General features: G+C 41.9%; 1 protein-coding gene across 2 annotated transcripts in view; it reads right to left on the bottom strand.

Annotated features, from left to right (window-relative positions):
* Positions 1-10,324, bottom strand: part of LNX1 (ligand of numb-protein X 1) — a 282,181-nt gene extending 271,857 nt beyond the window's left edge. For both annotated transcript variants that reach the window (XM_040334850.1, XM_040334851.1), the window contains exon 1: positions 10,183-10,324. The gene's annotated coding sequence lies outside the window, so the exon portion shown is untranslated. The remainder of the gene's footprint in view (positions 1-10,182) is intronic.
* Positions 10,325-17,267: the final 6,943 nt, after the last annotated feature.

Below are 17,267 nucleotides of genomic sequence, written 5' to 3'. Positions count from 1 at the left end.
CTGTAAATATACAATATAAGTGCTGGTGTTCTAAAAGTAAAAGTGCAATATACAAACAAGGTGTAATAAGTCCACACTTGTGCTGCACCGGTCTAGTGGTGCTGTCTGGCAGGAGTGTGTAAATCTCAGGCCTGGATGGATAGAAAGACAAGCATTCAACTGAAATCATTCCAGGGCAAAATTCTTAAATTCATTTGGGAGGGTAAGGGATATAGACTGGCCCAAAATGTCCTTTATGGGCCCAAAACACAGGGGGGTCTCGGGCTTCCGAAATTATTCAGATATTATCAAGCCGCTAGGTTAGCCCAACTATCTTCTCTCTTTTCCAAAAGCGAAAAACCTGATTGGATTGATATCGAGAGTTTGGCCGCCCCTAATCTTCCACTGGAAAGTCTATTATGGTTACCACAAAAATCAAGGCCAGCTATAATGTCTCCTGCGTTATCCCAATCATTTAAGTTGTGGGATGATCTGAGACGTCTTCCCTCTCTGATATCGGAGGCTAGTCCCTTAACACATATTTTCCATAATCCCCAGTTTACGCCAGGAATGGACGCCAAAGCATTCCAATGGTGGCTAGACAAAGGAATCTATAGGATAGGGGATTTCCTTTTAACCACTGGCCCGCTCTCTATGGAGCATTGTATAAGAAACTGGGATCTACCAGAATCTGAGAAATTGCGGTACTCTCAAATTTTTCATTTTGTAAAGTTATTTTGGAGGGATAAACCCTCTCCCCCAGTCTTTACTAGTTTATAGCGTTGGTGCTACCAAATGGAGGAGTGCAAGGGAGGAATTTCCATAATATATGCATCACTATCAGAGGTTTCTTCCAAATTTTCATACATGGAGGCTTGGGAGAGAGATCTGCAGGAGACCTGGAGCCTGGACGAGTGGCATAAGGTAGGAACGAGAGCTTTTAAAGGATTACTTAACGTATCTTTGATAGAGTCCAATCTGAAGGTACTGATGAGATGGTATCTAGTTCCTAGTAGGCTGGCGTCTATGTTCCCAACAGCTTCTCCGCTATGTTTTCGTGATTGTCAAGCCCAGGGCACCATGCTGCATATTTGGTGGGATTGTCCAAAAATCTGAGGGTTTTGGAATAGGATCTTTAATCTCATCAGAAAAGTTACAGATGTTCCAGTGGAAAAGAACCCACAAGTAGCACTACTTGGGACAAGGGTCCCTCAAGCCTCTAAACACATGCAAAAATTTATAACCTTTATGCTTTTAGGCGCAAAAACCACTCTGGCAGGGGCTTGGAAACAACCGAGAGTCTCCATTATGGCAGCCAAAAAGAAGATTTCTTGGGTAATGACTCAGGAGAAAATGGTTAGTTCCATTCTAAACACATCTAAGCTATTTGAGGCTATATGGGAGCCTTGGGCCAAATATGTGGGGGTTTCCCTACTTCCGGGTACCACGACGACACCCACAAACTTATGATATTTCAGCTGGAAATCACCTTATTTCTATCCTTCTTCTTTCTTCCTTTTCCTATTCTGCTCTTTTCCTCTGATTCTCTTATGTTCAGTGCCTCTTTTTGTTTCTCGGTTCACCTCTCAGGTTTGCTATCAATCAATATTACTATGAAGAATTACATAGGATAAAGGGATTCTGCTACGATGTTCATTGTTTTGCTTGAGAATCCGTACTCTGTATGCTGTCTCAGTAGGGATTTCCCGGGTTTTACTGAGTCTATGGGGTCCACCGCTAATACCTTCACTCTTGGACACCTGCGCGGCTCTGGAATTTTCTGGATTTTCCGGAGATGCGTGACCAGTCCTGTTAAGTACGTGGCTCCAATAGCACTTGAGGCTTACGTTTTCCTTTCTTTTTTTTTTTTTCTTTTTTTTCCGGCACAGTGTGTCCCCATCAGGGGTGTCGGAAACAGACTTTTCGGTTAAGTGATTAGCTCAATGCTATGATTTTATTTTTCCTACCATTACAGAATGGTTCACTCAGGGTTGGATAGGATAACTTATTTAATGATGGGTGAGAGTCAAGGTATTATTGCTATTTATTTATTTTTTATTTATATTTATTTTTGGTTAATCAATGCCTCTATTTATCCTATGCTATGTTATCTATTTCAAATGAATTGTATGTATTTCTTCTTGCTCCAGATTGTTCCGGAGAAACTAAATTGTACAATGATGATCTTAAATAAACTTCTTTTAAAATCAAAAAAAAAAAAAAAAAAAGAAAGACAAGCATTTGACAACTTTCATCAATTAATTTAGCTGTGCATTTTGCTTTTTGCCTTGAGTTCAGCTCTAACTCTACACATTTCATGACTAATCCATTTCCCTACATACCCATTTCCTGAAACAATTCACATAAATGGATGGAACATTACGAAGTTTATTGTTATCTTATTCTCTGTACAGACATCACAAATGCATTGCACGGGTTTGATGCATGTTGTACAGAGGGAGTATTTATAGTAATATTTAACAACCTCACGAATATTCCAGAGCAGTGCCTACAGCATTCATAATGAGTGATTGCGTAATCATAATGTGTATCAAAGGAGAGGCCTTATCTTCATCAAGAGAACGCAGCAGATAAATTAAATAAAAGGCAAAGCAAATGTATGTGAGACAATTAGCTGACATGCTATGACCAATATCTCTATGTGTACATTTTTAGACATGCTGCTACACATGCCTCTAGTCAATGTCGTTTTACAGAACGATGTGCCTGCAACAGGCCCCAACCCGTTGGAAATAGTTTTGATTCCCACGCAGCAAGTTTCTTCTATCTTTTTTGCTGCTTCCCCCTTAAAGAAATTATAAAGGTTAATCATCTACAGAAGTATCAGTGTGTCCATTGTATTACCATAATTACAAACATACAGAAATGACATGAATTCTGTTGAATCTAGTTAGCCACAGAACTTGTATAAATAGTGGCGTCACTAATTAAAGCAATGCATTGGCAACCCTAAGTTGAGCGTTCTTAATTTTATATTATTTTTAAAGTACAGGAGCGTGTTCTTGATTTTCTTGTAAAACAATAGAATCATACTGACTCATTGTTTGTCATCAATGTCTAAGTCACACTTGGCCTACAAAAACTACAGGTGATCCACACTTCGTTAGTATTTATTTGTTCATGGCTGAAAGAAAATTGATCTTAAAAACGTCTGGCTATCATAGGCACCGGTTCAGGAGGTGGGACTTTGTTTGACAGCGGCTGGTTTCATATGCAAGCTGCATCACAACAGGAGATCCTTGTTCTCCTCCTGACAGTTTCCTGGCTGATTACTTCTGGTAGAAGTGGTACAGCCTTTTTTACAGGGCATCAGAAAGGTTGGGGGGCAGGGAGGCCCTCTCCGGGCTACTCTGATGGCCGCACTTCTTCTGCCAGAAGCGATCAGCCAGCAAACTGATGACCCACAGTCACCCTCCACTTATTTCCACTCGCCAAATGCGAGCAGGCTTGATTCCGCCACCAGCACTCAACATATTCCTCCCGCAGTGCTATTGTGTCCTGCCGGCAGGGGAGGGGGGCACGGGAACCTTCCCTGCTGGCAGAACACAATGATTATTGCTAGTGGCTATAGCCGATGGATCGACTTGGGTACAGCCAGGCTGCCCATAGATGATTCGAGTCTCGGCCAGTCCCACTTTTCCATCCAAGATTTGATCCACATATGGCCGGCTTAAAATTCAGACCATTAAAGATTTAGCTAGCATACTAATCTATTTCCTGTAGGTTGGAAGAGTTCCCCATTACAGCCTATGACGACAAGGGAGCACTAGGTTATCTATATCTCCCTCTATTCTGTATTAAAGGATGACACAGCAAACCTTCTAGCCCACTAGACTAGACCGCAAACACATTTTCACACTATAGACAATAGTCTTGTCTTATCTTTGCCTATTTTAAAGGAAATTGATCAGGATGATTGCCTTTGGGCCAATGCTTAAAATCTAAGGTAAATAGATGCTTTACCCACTTCACATCTGGAGCAATTTTAAACATTTTCCACATGCTTGTTAAAATCAGCATTTTTTGCTAGAAAACTACTTAGAACCCCCGTATACTACATATTTTCTGAAAGAAGAGGTCCTGTAGACAAAATTTTTGGCAGTTTCAGCCCTTTTCACCTCTGCAAATGTGATCGGGCAGCAGTGGTAGCCCGGCATTACGTGTAACCTATACTTACTTGAGCCAACCACTAGTTTGCTTTCACAGTACTCAGGGATTTTTTCTCAAACAATAGGTGCTGGAACCACGACTCCCCAAAACCCCTCCATCCACACAGCCTCCAAATTAAATCAAATAGTGGGTGTGGTCAGTCAAATTTCACGAACAGTAGGAGGGTCTTAAAGGGCATTAAATACCAGAATTGCATTGCATACAGAGTGCAGAGTTCAGGGGGGTTACACACAGAGTGCAGAGCTGTCGCTTGTAAACACAGAAACCGGACTTCTGTGTTTACAAGTGATTGTGGTGAGCAGCCCCCCCCCCCCCCCGCAAGGGTCTGATCCAGAGGTGGTAGAACTGAGTTCCAACAAGTTCTCCCTGAAAAAAACTGTAGTCCCTCTTGGGTCCTACCACCCTTTGGGAGAACCTTCTTATGCCCTGTACACACGATCGGTCCATCCGATGAGGACGGTCTGATGGACCGTTTTCATCGGTTAACCGATGAAGCTGATTGATGGTCAGTCGTGCCTACACACCATCGGTAAAAAAAACGATCGTGTCAGAACGCGGTGACGTAAAACACAACGACGTGCTGAAAAAAATGAAGTTCAATGCTTCCAAGCATGCGTCGACTTCATTTTGAGCATGCATGGATTTTTAACCAATGGTTGTGCCTACTAACGATCGGTTTTTTTTCTATCGGTTAGGTATCCATCGGTTAAATTTAAAACAAGATTGCTTTTTTTTTAACCTATGGATAAATAACCGATGGGGCCCACACACGATCGGTTTGGTCCGATGAAAACGACGGTCCATCAGACCGTTCTCATCGGTTTGACCGATCGTGTGTACGCGGCATTACTGCAATCCTGGTACCATTTGTAACTGGGAGGTTTTTAGTTAGCAGTGCAGTTGGTGTTTTGAGCAAGGCATCACGATTATTATATTTATGATTATACAGGATTTATGTAGAGCTATCAGTTTGCACAGCACTTAATAAGCATGTACCCAGATCCCAGCAGTTGTGACAGGAAGCAGGGTAAATCCTGCTGGTGGGTTCTAGGTAAGATATTTGTAAAGGCTATGCAATGTTGGCCTTTTGGCCCCCACTGTGACTACACATCCATAAACCAATGCCTACTTGGTGAATAAAACATATTACATTATTATTAATTATTATTATACAGGATTTATATAGCGCCAACAGTTTACGGAGCGCTTTACAATAAAAAGGGGGACAGTACAATTACAATACAGTGGCTGCAGGGGATGATCTGATGGAGGGGACTCAAGTACAGATCTTAGGTGGAGGTGGGGTAGGCTTCCTGAATAAGTGAGTTTTTAAGGATCTCCTTAAGGCGGACAGGGTAGGAGCTGACCGGACAGGGTAGGAGCTGACTGGACATACTGGGGCAGAGAGTTCCAGAGGATGGGAGAGGCTCTGTAGAAGTCCTGTAGGTGAACATGGTGGAAGGTAACAAGGGAGCAGAAGGTCCTGGGAGGACAATTTGGGTGATATCTGCAGATGAGGTATTATGATTACTTATCCTAAATCACTGGCTGCCTCTCCAACAGGTATCCCTTACACATTTATGCAAATATTCATATGTTTTAGAATGCTAATTTATCTAGACACAACAAGCATAGATCTGTATTTATTAAAGTCCTACACATTGAAACTAGAAAGAATTTAAATTCGTTGCAAATTATTACAGATGCAAGCACTTTTTGCCAGCAATCTGAAAGCGGGTCATCATAAAGCACCCTAGATCTTTGGATGACCTGCTAGAGCTGCAATGCAAAAGATATCAAAGATCCTATCCAGTCCATCTCCATACTATGCATAGCTGGAAATTTCCCAAGAGCTTTGAAAAATAATAAAGGCATCGTTTAGTGCAGGGGTCGACAAATCCCGGGCGCCAGGTCGCCATGGCGACTAGAAATAGGGTCCTGGCGACTTGGCTTGGAAGGGGGGCAAAAAAATTTTTTTTTTTTTTTTTGTGAGCTGGCACCATCTGGTGGTGAGCCGTTGGTATTACAAGTTATTACCACCAGATGTGTAAGCTGGCGCCATCTGGTGGTGGCCGTTGGCATTACAAGTTAAACAGCAATTCTAATGTAATTTTTCACTATTTTCACTGCCATCTTCTTCCCTCTAATTAGAACCCCCAAACATTATATATATTTTTTATCCTAACACCCTAGAGAATAAAATGGCGATCGTTGCAATTCTTTCTGTCATGCCGTATTTGCGCAGCGGTCTTGCAAGCGCACTTTTTTGGGGAAAAAATTACACTTTTTTTAATTAAAAAATAAGACAACAGTAAAATTATCCCCATTTTTTTTAATATTATGAAAGATAATGTTACGCCGAGTAAATTGATACCCAACATGTCACGCTTCAAAATTACGTCCGCTCGTGGAATGGTGTCAAACTTTTACCCTTTAAAATCTCCATAGGCGACGTTTAAAAAACTCTACAGGTTGCATGTTTTGAGTTAGAGGAGGTCTAGGGCTAGAATTATTGCTCTCGCTCTACCAATCGCGGCGATACTTCACATGTGTGGTTTGAACACCGTTTACATGTGCGGTCGCTGCTCACGTATGTGTTCGCTTTTGCGCGCAAGCTCGTCGCGACGGGGCGCGTTTTCTGGCTCCTAACTTTTTAAGCTGGCTCCTAGATTCCAAGCAAATTTGTCAACCCCTGGTTTAGTGTATTGGTTCACATTACTTGCACGTTTGGCTCCAGTGCTGTACTATAGAAAAGAAGGTTATGTTAGAAGTTCTTGGTAATCAACCCATCAGCACGTGGCTTTAAATGGTTAATATGCCTATTGCTCTAATTGTGGTATCTTTATAAACAAATACAGCATAATACAGTATTCAACTGGCTACAATGATGTTACTTTACCAAAGGTGGTTAACATAATATTAATATTTACCCAGTCAAGTCAGACATTGAGGAATCTCAACAGACTATGTATGTTCATAGCCAGAGACAACTTTATACTGTATACAGAGAGGGACTGGAAGTCACATGACACCATTGTGGATAAGCGGGGGTTATTTTCATTTTCAGGGGTCAATTAAACCTACATATTCCACGTATAGTAGATTTGTGACACACACCCTTATTATTTACATGTAATAGCTGATATCTGACAGTGCTTTTTGCATGGGTTTCATTTTTATATTTGTCTTGACATGTGCCAAATGAGCAAACTGGTAGATTTCATAAAGGAAAAACCCTGCATGAAGCAATTATTATAGAATGCGGTGAAATGGAATACAAGTTAAACTACAGCTAAGGACAAAACTTTTTTTTTTTTTTTTTAGTTTTGGATAGAGTGAAGATAGATTAGAACAACTGTCAGGTTTTTATTGCTGTCTGTGCCCCTATTAGTGAGATCCACCCTCTCTATTTGTCCTGTTTACCATTTATCATTGTAAGGGAACGTAACAGAAAATCACAAATTTTAGGTTGTCCCCAGATGTGTAATAGAGGGGAAATCTTCCAATGGGGACACTAGTTCTTGTGACCCAGGGTTCCCCAAGAGATTCCCTTAATTTTCAGGGATTTCATCCCACTTCCTGTTTTGGCTATGGGACAGGAAGTGAAGGGAAATCCCCCCAATGGGACACAGATGGCATTTTTAAGGATGCAGTGTGTGAATTTTGGTTTGGATCCAGTATATATACATATGTTTGTTGTTCCCTTTACCATGTACCATATCACTTTCAATGCACCTTGACCTTAAACAGAACTGATGTTAATTGCAACCCATTCTATGTTTGGTTTCGTTCTCAGTGTATACTTAAAGCCCCGAAGGGCAGGTATAGATGGTTGTTTGGCCTTCTTGGCCCTGCCTGCATTAGACTGAATTCACCATAGCTGGAATATTACCCCATTGCTTTTGTGGTTAGTTGAATCTTACAAGTATCAGTCTTGTGTGCTTGAATGTGGGGGGAAGCAAACCCGGATATGCCAGACGCCGCCGCTCTGACGGTGTCGGGGCGTGTCTTGGTTGGGGAGCTGCTGCTTGCTGCCGGGCTCTCCCCATTGCGAATCTGATCCTTCTCGCGTGCCCACAGAGATGGCTCTATGTGCCAGCTGTGGCATGCGTGCCATAGGTTCGCCATCACTGATCTATGGTCTAATTATGTAATGATTGACTTCTCTCAAACTGGCTTGTTGGAAAATTTTCCTTCGGCCAGCGCTACAGGCAAATGGCTGCAGCGCTGATCAGTGTATCTTGACAGCTGAGTTCCCGTTGTCAGAATACAATAACACAGCAGGAAGGATTCTGCTATTTAGCTCACTAAAGCCTTGTACACACGGTCATATTATTGGACACATTTTTGTCAGTTTTTTGTTGGATGCTAGTCTCAAATCGTAAGTGGAGAGGTTCTCACCATCAGAAAATTCTCAATGTCAGAAGTGACGTAATGTGTTTAATTGTTTTGTATGTGTTATTTCATTTCTGAGCATGCCTAATCTTGCTCTTCAGATTTTTTTGGCCAGAAAACCGTACTAATGAACAGAAGATCGAACATTGTAGTCAAATCAGACCAAAATTTTCAAGCCTGCACATCCAGTTTTTGCCTGACAAAAATTTGTAATCGGCTGTCAAAAGCAGCATACTAACTATCAGAAAATTGGCAGATCGTTCATCAGACAAAGTTTATCTTCAGATTTTCTGATCGTGTGTATGGGCCTTTACCCTACTGCCCTAGACATTGGGCCACAAGTGGCATTATAGTTAATACAGATCTGTATGTTTGGCACTTGCACTATTAAAGATCACTGAGGGCCAGATTCTCGTATATCGGCGTATTTCTGTGCGGGCGTAACGTATCCTATTTACGTTACGCCTCCGCAACTTAGATGGGCAAGTGCTGTATTCTCAAAGCACTTGCTCCGTAAGTTGCGGCGGCGTATCGTAAATAGGCCGGCGTAAGCCCGCCTAATTCAAATTTGGAACAGGGGGGCGTGTTGTATGTAAATAACTTGTGACCCGACGTGATTGACGTTTTTCGCGACCGGAATATCCCAGTGTGCATTGCTCCAAAGTACGCCGCAAGGAGGTATTGGTTTAGACGTGAACGTAAATGATGTCCAGCCCCATTCACGGACGACTTACGCAAACGACGTAAAATATTCAAAATTCGACGCAGGAACGACATCCATACTTAACATGTACGCCTCCATATAGCAGGGGTAACTTTACGCCGGGAAAAGCCTAACGTAAACGGCGTATCTGTACTGCGTCGGCTGGGCGTACGTTCGTAAATTTGCGTATCTAGCTGATTTACATATTTCTAGGCGTAAATCAGCGTACACGCCCCTAGGGGCCAGCGTAAATATGCAGTTAACATCTGACGGCGTAACAGACTTACGCTGGTCGGATCTGATAGAAATCTATGCGTAACTGATTCTAAGAATCAGGCGCATAGATACGACCGCCCAGACTCAGAGATACGACAGCGTATCTGGAGATACGCCGTCGTATCTCCTTTGAGAATCTGGGCCTGAATATTTACAGTTGAAAATATCTTCAGTTGCACTGCGTTTTTGGTTGTTTGTGGCAGGTTCTTTATATGTTCCAAACCCTATGGGGTTAGTTTACGAATAAGTTGATTAATTAGTTTAGTGAAGCTGTAGTCACTTCAATCATCCAATCACGTACAAAGCTAATTTCTACTTTTTCTTTAGTTCCTCTACACAAGACCGGGTGCACACAAGCTCTCATATCTAAGTGACATACAGTATATCCATATTTAAAACATCACCATGTATATGTCTGTCATATGAAAAAGCCAAATTGATCACAGTGCTTAAAATACAACAGAGTACAGGAAGACAAGCCGGTCTCACACCGAGCCCTGTCACTGCCTATGCTGGCTGCTCCAGTTGTAACACAGTTCCTATATAACAATGTTTCACTAGCTCATAAAGCAGTATGACGTGAACACAGTATTAAAAAGTAACTCCTATAAAGGTATAAATAAAATGTACTACTTTACCTTCATGAACAAAAGGCAGGGCTCTTAGGTTCTGGGATTCGCACAGCCATTTTTCTGAATATAGTTTCCTCAGAGTTGACGTGTTTTTTCCAGACACAAGGTGAAAACACCTCAGGACTCTTCCTGTAAATGAATTAGGAGGTTATTCTCACAAAAGCATTTAATGACCTCACAGGGCACGCCTCTACAGGCAGGTAAGCCTTGCTGGAGAATGCTATTGATATGCAGATAGGGCAAGGAAAGCTCTCACCTGGTTCTCTATGACAGGGGCTCACTGAATGTATCCGCAGATACAGTGATTAACAATAACGTCCTGCAATCTGTAGAGCTCTCAGATTTACATGTGTACATGCTTCAGTTAGCAATATTTACTTTATTTGTATAGGCCTATCCAGAGCTCATATGCAGCATTATTATTTTCTTCTAAAATCAAGCTGGGTTTACATGCACACAAATTAGCACAATGGTGACATTTTCATAGGTTTACGATTGCCTAAATTCTGTATGACATTCTGCTTGCATGCTTAAAGGGTCACTAAAGGAAAAAAAAATTGTTGCCTAAAATTAATGTCTGCAAGGTAGACAGACAGAATAGTGTAATGATTCTGTTAAAAAACAAGTAAATACCTATTAAATTCCTTCATCTATATCACCTCCGGCATTCTAGTTTCTGTTCTCTCATTCACTTCCTGGTTTGCGGCGCTCGTTCATGTAAGAACTACATTTCCCAGTATGCATTGCGGCACGCCCAGTAATTCACACCTCCTTGAAGTCTCTAACACGTAGAGAGCATCCTGCCGCACAGATGTAGTTCCCAGGAGGGGGTGAGCACATCACTGACCACCGCAGTAAAGCCTCCCATCACGGTGGTCAGTAACAATCAGACAAGCAGGAAGTGAACAGAACAGAGAAGAAATAGAGCAACTTCTGAGCAAAAACGAACAATGAGGAAGTGAAAAGAGGAATGTCTGCAGGTAAAGGATGCTTATTATGAATAAAAAAAATTTCCTTTACAACCCCTTTAAGCATTTGGCAGTCACTAATGCAAATGTCATCCTGATCGTCAAACTTACATGTTGGGACCTGTGAAATATTTTGGGGAGTTTTTTTTTATATATAATTGATAAGTAACTGTGTTTAGGAAAGGCTAGGCTGATGCCTCCCCTATGGGCTCCAGTAGTGAAGCTCCAAACAGAAAAATATATATATATATACATACAGGGGTGGGTGGCGCTGCCTGTCACCGGGAGAGTGACCTCTGATGATGACTAACCAGGTGAAAGTACAAGTGCTGGTTAAACCACAGTGTGATGTGAACTGAAATAAGGTACTGTTATATATGCTGGGGTAGGTGGGCTGCTTGTCACCTGGGGAGTGGCCTCCAGCAAGTCCCTACCCACGTGAAATTGCTGGTTGGACCCAGGTGTGTTGTGCAATAAATAGATTATTGACGTCACCCTGTTAACCACTTCAGCCCCCGGAAGATTTGGCTGCTCAATGACCAGGCCATTTTTTGCGATAGAGCTCTGCATCGCTTTAACTGACAATTGCGCGGTCGTGCGACGTTGTACCCAAACAAAATTTATGTCCTTTTTTCCCCACAAATAGAGCTTTATTTTGGTTTTATTTGATCACCTCTGCAGGTTTTTTTTTTTTGCGCTATAGACAAAAGAAGGGCGACAATTTTGAAAAAAACACAGTGGGTGTTATTTACGAAAAGCAAATCCTCTTTGCACTACAAGAGCACTAGAAAGTGCAGTCGCTGTAGATCTGAGGCCTCGTACAGACGAGAGGATATCCGCTGGAAACGGAATCCCCGCGGAATACATCCGTGGTGACGTGGCCGCGCCGTCGCCACGACGATGACGCGGTGAGCATGTAAGAATCACAAGAGGTGTTTGCACTGAAGTTCTTTCATCAACACTGAATTTTGGACTTTCTTTGGGAGCACCGCTTTATAAGACTTTATTTTTGTTTTTACCATTTTGTCATTTTTATTTTTATTTTCCACTCACTATACGTGTTTGGTATTTCACCACAGTGTGTTATTTCCTGTAAGGATTTATTTATTGGAGCACAATGTGTTTATGCATATGCTTGTTTGAGCATTTTTTGAGTTCGCACGATTAGTTCATGCTGTTTGTCAGTATATCTGTTTTTCACCTACTTCACCATATAGGTTTCACTGCCCCTAGTGGTTCACTCACTCATATAGTGAGTCCTGTATCACTTTTTTGTTTATTTTAGTTTACACAGCGCAGATACCATCACCTATTCCATATTTTACTTTTTGCTATAATAAATATCCCACAATTAAAAACAATTTTTTTTTCTCAGTTTAGGCCGATATTTATTATTCTACATATTTTTGGTAAAAAACAAAAAACACGCAATAAGCGTATATTGATTGCTTTGTGCAAAAGTTAGAGCCTCTTTAAAATAGGGGATAGATTTATGGCATTTTTTAGAATTTTTTAGAATTTTTTTACTAGTAATGGCGGTGATCTGCGATTTTTATCGGGACTGCGACATTATGGCAGACACATCGGACACTTTTGACACATTTTTGGGACCACTGACATTTATAGAGCTATCAGTGCTAAAAAAATGCACTGATTATTGTATAAATGTCACTGGCAGAGAAGGGGTTAACACTAGGTTGCGATCAAGAGGTTTAATGTGTTACCTATGTGTGGTCTAACTGTAGTGGGATGGAAATGTCTAGGAGGAGAGATAGATCAGTGTTCATACTTTGTATGAACACACGATCTGTCTCTACTCTCCTGAAAGAACCGGGATTTGTGTGTTTACACACACAAATCCCGGTTCTCGCTCTGTCATGAGCGATCGCGTGTGCCAGGCGGTCATCGTGCCCGCCGGCCACTCGCATTGGCTCTGGGCACACTCCCCTAGTGGCCAAAAGATAAAGCGACGTAAGGTAACGCCGATTTGCCCAGCCGATCCAACCTGGCGCAGTAAAACTGCGGCTGCTGGTCGGCAAATGGTTAAGTTATCACACCAGGTGTATAATACAGCAGCTATCCCTGTGTGGACATGCTTAGTGGGTCCCTATATGTGCATCCAAAGAAGTGGTTGTATAAAAAATATACTTACAAATAATTCCAACATCATGTGCAAAAAGAATGGTGTACCAAGCCAAAAAACATATGTTAGAGTACTCCTGTGTGTAGGGTATCCTGGATCACTACACGTGTACCCAAATGTGAATATTAAATTAAAAAATATTAATATATGTAAAAATAAACAGAGATATCATGTGAGTTCATCAGACAATATAAAGTGTCATGTGCAGAATAATATTTTTGTATAAATCCAATCTGTAGTGCTAATTGAGATAATCCAAAGTGGCTTGTGTAGAAATCATCCATATCCTGTGCAATCAACGTGAGGTGACTTTCGTGCTCCCCTTCAGTTCCCCACTCACCAGATCCTCATACCCCTGCAGGGGTAGATTGCATAAAGTGGGGATGTATCTGGAACTGTCCTCCTCCTGGTTGTATCAGACCCTGGGATGTCCGGACCTTATGTCCCTGCAGGGGTGAGCAGTGATAAGCCATGAGCGTGGCACCTCAAAACCGCGGGGTAACCTCATGTGTATGGAAGAGACGGGCTATCACGGCGTAATTCTGTAAGGTTTTCAAATTTATTAAAATTACATTTAAAAAGCATGATACAACAAAGCCAGTTGCCGAATTCGTGTTAGGATAACAAAATCCAAAGAATTCAGCGTGCGTTCCACCGGGCGTTTTTTTTATAGTCTACTCCTGACCTCACACCTACAGTCTCCTCTCGCATTACTAACTTACTAACTGACATATCAGCATGGATGTCGCACCACTTCCTTAAACTAAATCTCTCTAAAACTGAGCTATTAATATTCCCACCCCCCTGCCCCCCTCCATGACTTTCCCAACAGTGCAACCACCAGTCCCTCCCCTCATGCCAGGGTACTCGGTGTAAGCCTAGACTTTGACTTGTCATTTCAGCCTCAATTCCAATCGTTGTCAAAAGTTTGTAGAGTTCACCTCCGTAGCATCTCTAAAATTCGCCCCTTTTAAACAAATGAAACCACCAAGCTCCTCATTCACTCCCTTGTTATCTCTCGCCATAACTATTGCAACTCCCCTCTCATTGGCCTGCCTCTCCATAGGCTATCCCCTCTTCAGTCTATCATGAATGCTGCTGCCAGACTACTCTACCTTACCAACCGCTCAGTGTCTGCCAACCCTCTCCTCCAATCCCTACACTGGCTCGCCCAGCAAATTAAATTCAAAATACTAACCACAACATACGAAGCAATACACAACTCTGCCCCAAGCTACATCACCAATCTTGTCTCCAAATATCACCCAAACCGTCCTCTATGCTCTTCTCAAGACTGCCTACTCTCAAGCTCTCTCGTCTCCTCCTCCCATGCTCGTCTCCAGGATTTCTCCAAAGCCTCTCCCATCCTCTGGAACTCGCTACCTCAACCTGTCCGGCTATCACCTACTCTTGCTACCTTCAGGCGATCCCTGAAAACTCATCTCTTCAGGGAAGCCTATCGCATCTCCAACTAATCTTTTACCACTTCCATCAAGTCATTCCCCACAGTTACAAACTTTTGTACCACCTGCCCCAACCTATTAGATTGTAAGCTCTTCTGGACAGGGCCCTCCTAATCCTCTTGTATTTTATTGTATTATAACTGTATTGTCTCCCTTTTATATTGTAAAGTGTTGCGTAAACTGTTGGCGCTATATAAATCCTGTAATATATTAATAATAATAATAATAATAATATAGGGATTCTGGATCAGGTCAGGGAAGACCTGATCAAGCCTCCCCTCCATGCAGCTCTGTATTAACTACAAGATCACTTATTTAATGTAATGGGTACATGTATAAAAAAAGGAGCAGCTCTAAAAGCATTGTACAATGTGGTCTCAAAACAAATATTTATTAGAAAGCATTCACAGGCAGCAGTGCGTGCAAATTACAAATGTGTATTTTCTCTGGCCAAAGCCAGTAGTATGACTTTTTTCCTTTCAGTATTTTTATGTGTTTTTTTTTTTTTTTAAACAGTCACTTTTAGTGATGCCAAATGTACTTAATGCTGTATTGTTTCTGCACGACATGCAAATGCAAATAGCTGATCAAACACATTAAAAATGCCATATGTTATATTAGGTACGTTACATAGTTGGTAAGGTCAGGGCTGTCTTAATGCCTGGGCACACTTGGGCACTGCCCAGGGGCCCCAGGTGCATGGGGGGCCCATGATAGTCTTGCATTACATCATATTTGCCAACTGTCCCATATCTGCTAGGATAGTCATACATTTTACTAAGTTTTCCCAGGATGATGGCCTTGTCCTGAGCGGCATCCCAGAACTTGCCCTTCTGCCTCCCCCCCTGTGCTCTTTGTGTTGGTTTAGTCTTTGATTTATGGCATGTTTTCTTATTGTCTAAAATCTATTTTATTGAAAATACTAATATATATATATATATATATTGGCCCGGATTCACGTAGCACTTACGCCGAAGTATCTCGAGATACGTCGCGTAAGTGTAGATGTGCGCCGTCGTATGTGTGCGCCGTGCTCACAGAACTAGATAAGCCTGAAAATAGGCTTCCTACGACTGACGTAAGTTTCCTACGCCGTCGTATCGTGGGCGCATATTTACGCTGGCCGCAAGGGGCGCTCCCATTGATTTACGATTCGAATATGCAAATGAGTGAGATAAGCCAATTCACGAACGTACTTGCGCCCGGCGCATTAATATACGCGGTTTACGTAGGTCGTACGCCCGACGTAAAGTTATTCCCCATCTATGAGGCGCAACTCATGCAAAGGTATAGACCAGGGAACAGCCGTCGTATTTTACGTCGTTTACGTAGTAGGACGTGAATAGGGATGGGCGTAGGTTACGTTCAAGTCGTAGGCAGTGATTCGACGGATTGAGCTATTTATAGCCACCTCTATATCATTTATGAACAAGTTAAACAGAATTGGTCCCTGGACAGAGCCGTGACGTACCTTACTTACCGCTCCAGACCAGTCTGAGTACATGTTATTTATCACCACCCTTTGAATGCACCCCTGTAACCAGTTTTCTATCCAAGAACAAACCATATGGTCCATGCCTACAGAACTCAGTTTGTAAATTAAGCGTCTATGGGGGACTGTATCAAATACTTTTGCAAAATCCATGCTTGATTACTACTGATAGTATTCTCATCTGTAAATTCTTGGATAAATTTGCTTATCATCCCCTCCAATAGTTTACATACTATCGATGTTAGACTGACAGGGCTGTAGTTTCCAGGAATATATCTCTAAACTTGTTTTAAATATTGGTATTACGTGGGCTTTTAGCCAATCAGATGGTACCATTCCTGTAAGGGCGCTGGCCATAAAAATTAGGAATAAAGGCTTGGCTAATGGCTACAGTATATCCTGACTGAATTCTTTGAGGTCTGCCGGGTTAAAGCCATCTGGTCCTGGTGATTTATTTGTGTTAAGCTTTTCTAGTCTTTTTAGAACACAGGCTTCTGTTAGCCACAAGGGTACATCCTGTGATGTGGTACTAACAATACAGTCATGGTTGTTACTTGTTATACCCCTCCTTTTCCTTTGTAAAAACAAAAGAAGAATTAATTTAGTACAGTTGTCTTCTCCTTGTTATTTTTAAACAACTTCCCTTTATCATCCTTTATGTGGCAAATGTGCTCTGACCTAGCTGTAAAAGTGGAGTTCCACCCATAAAATGAACTTTTTCAGCAGCAATAAACATAACCAACAACATTTGGAATTTTTCATTTTTTTTTACTTACTTTTTTTTATGCCTGTTGCTATGTGCTCCCTTGTAATCTGCTCCTTCCTCTCCACAGCGCCTGATGTAATTTCCCTCAGCGCCTGTGCTCGCTAGTGCTCCCAGGACGGGGGAGACGGCAGCTGGTCTGCCCACGGAGGAGAAACATTTGATCGCAAACAAATCCCCAGATTTTTATGAAGTTTTACTTGCTTTGCATAGAGCACCATAACCACGTACCCTTTCTAGGGGCTTTTTCTTAAATAAATAT

This window comes from Rana temporaria, chromosome 1 (genome assembly GCF_905171775.1).
Source record: "Rana temporaria chromosome 1, aRanTem1.1, whole genome shotgun sequence".
In the NCBI taxonomy this organism is placed as follows: domain Eukaryota; kingdom Metazoa; phylum Chordata; class Amphibia; order Anura; family Ranidae; genus Rana; species Rana temporaria.
Note: the sequence above shows the minus strand (reverse complement) of the source record. Positions and strands in the feature narration are given on the sequence as shown.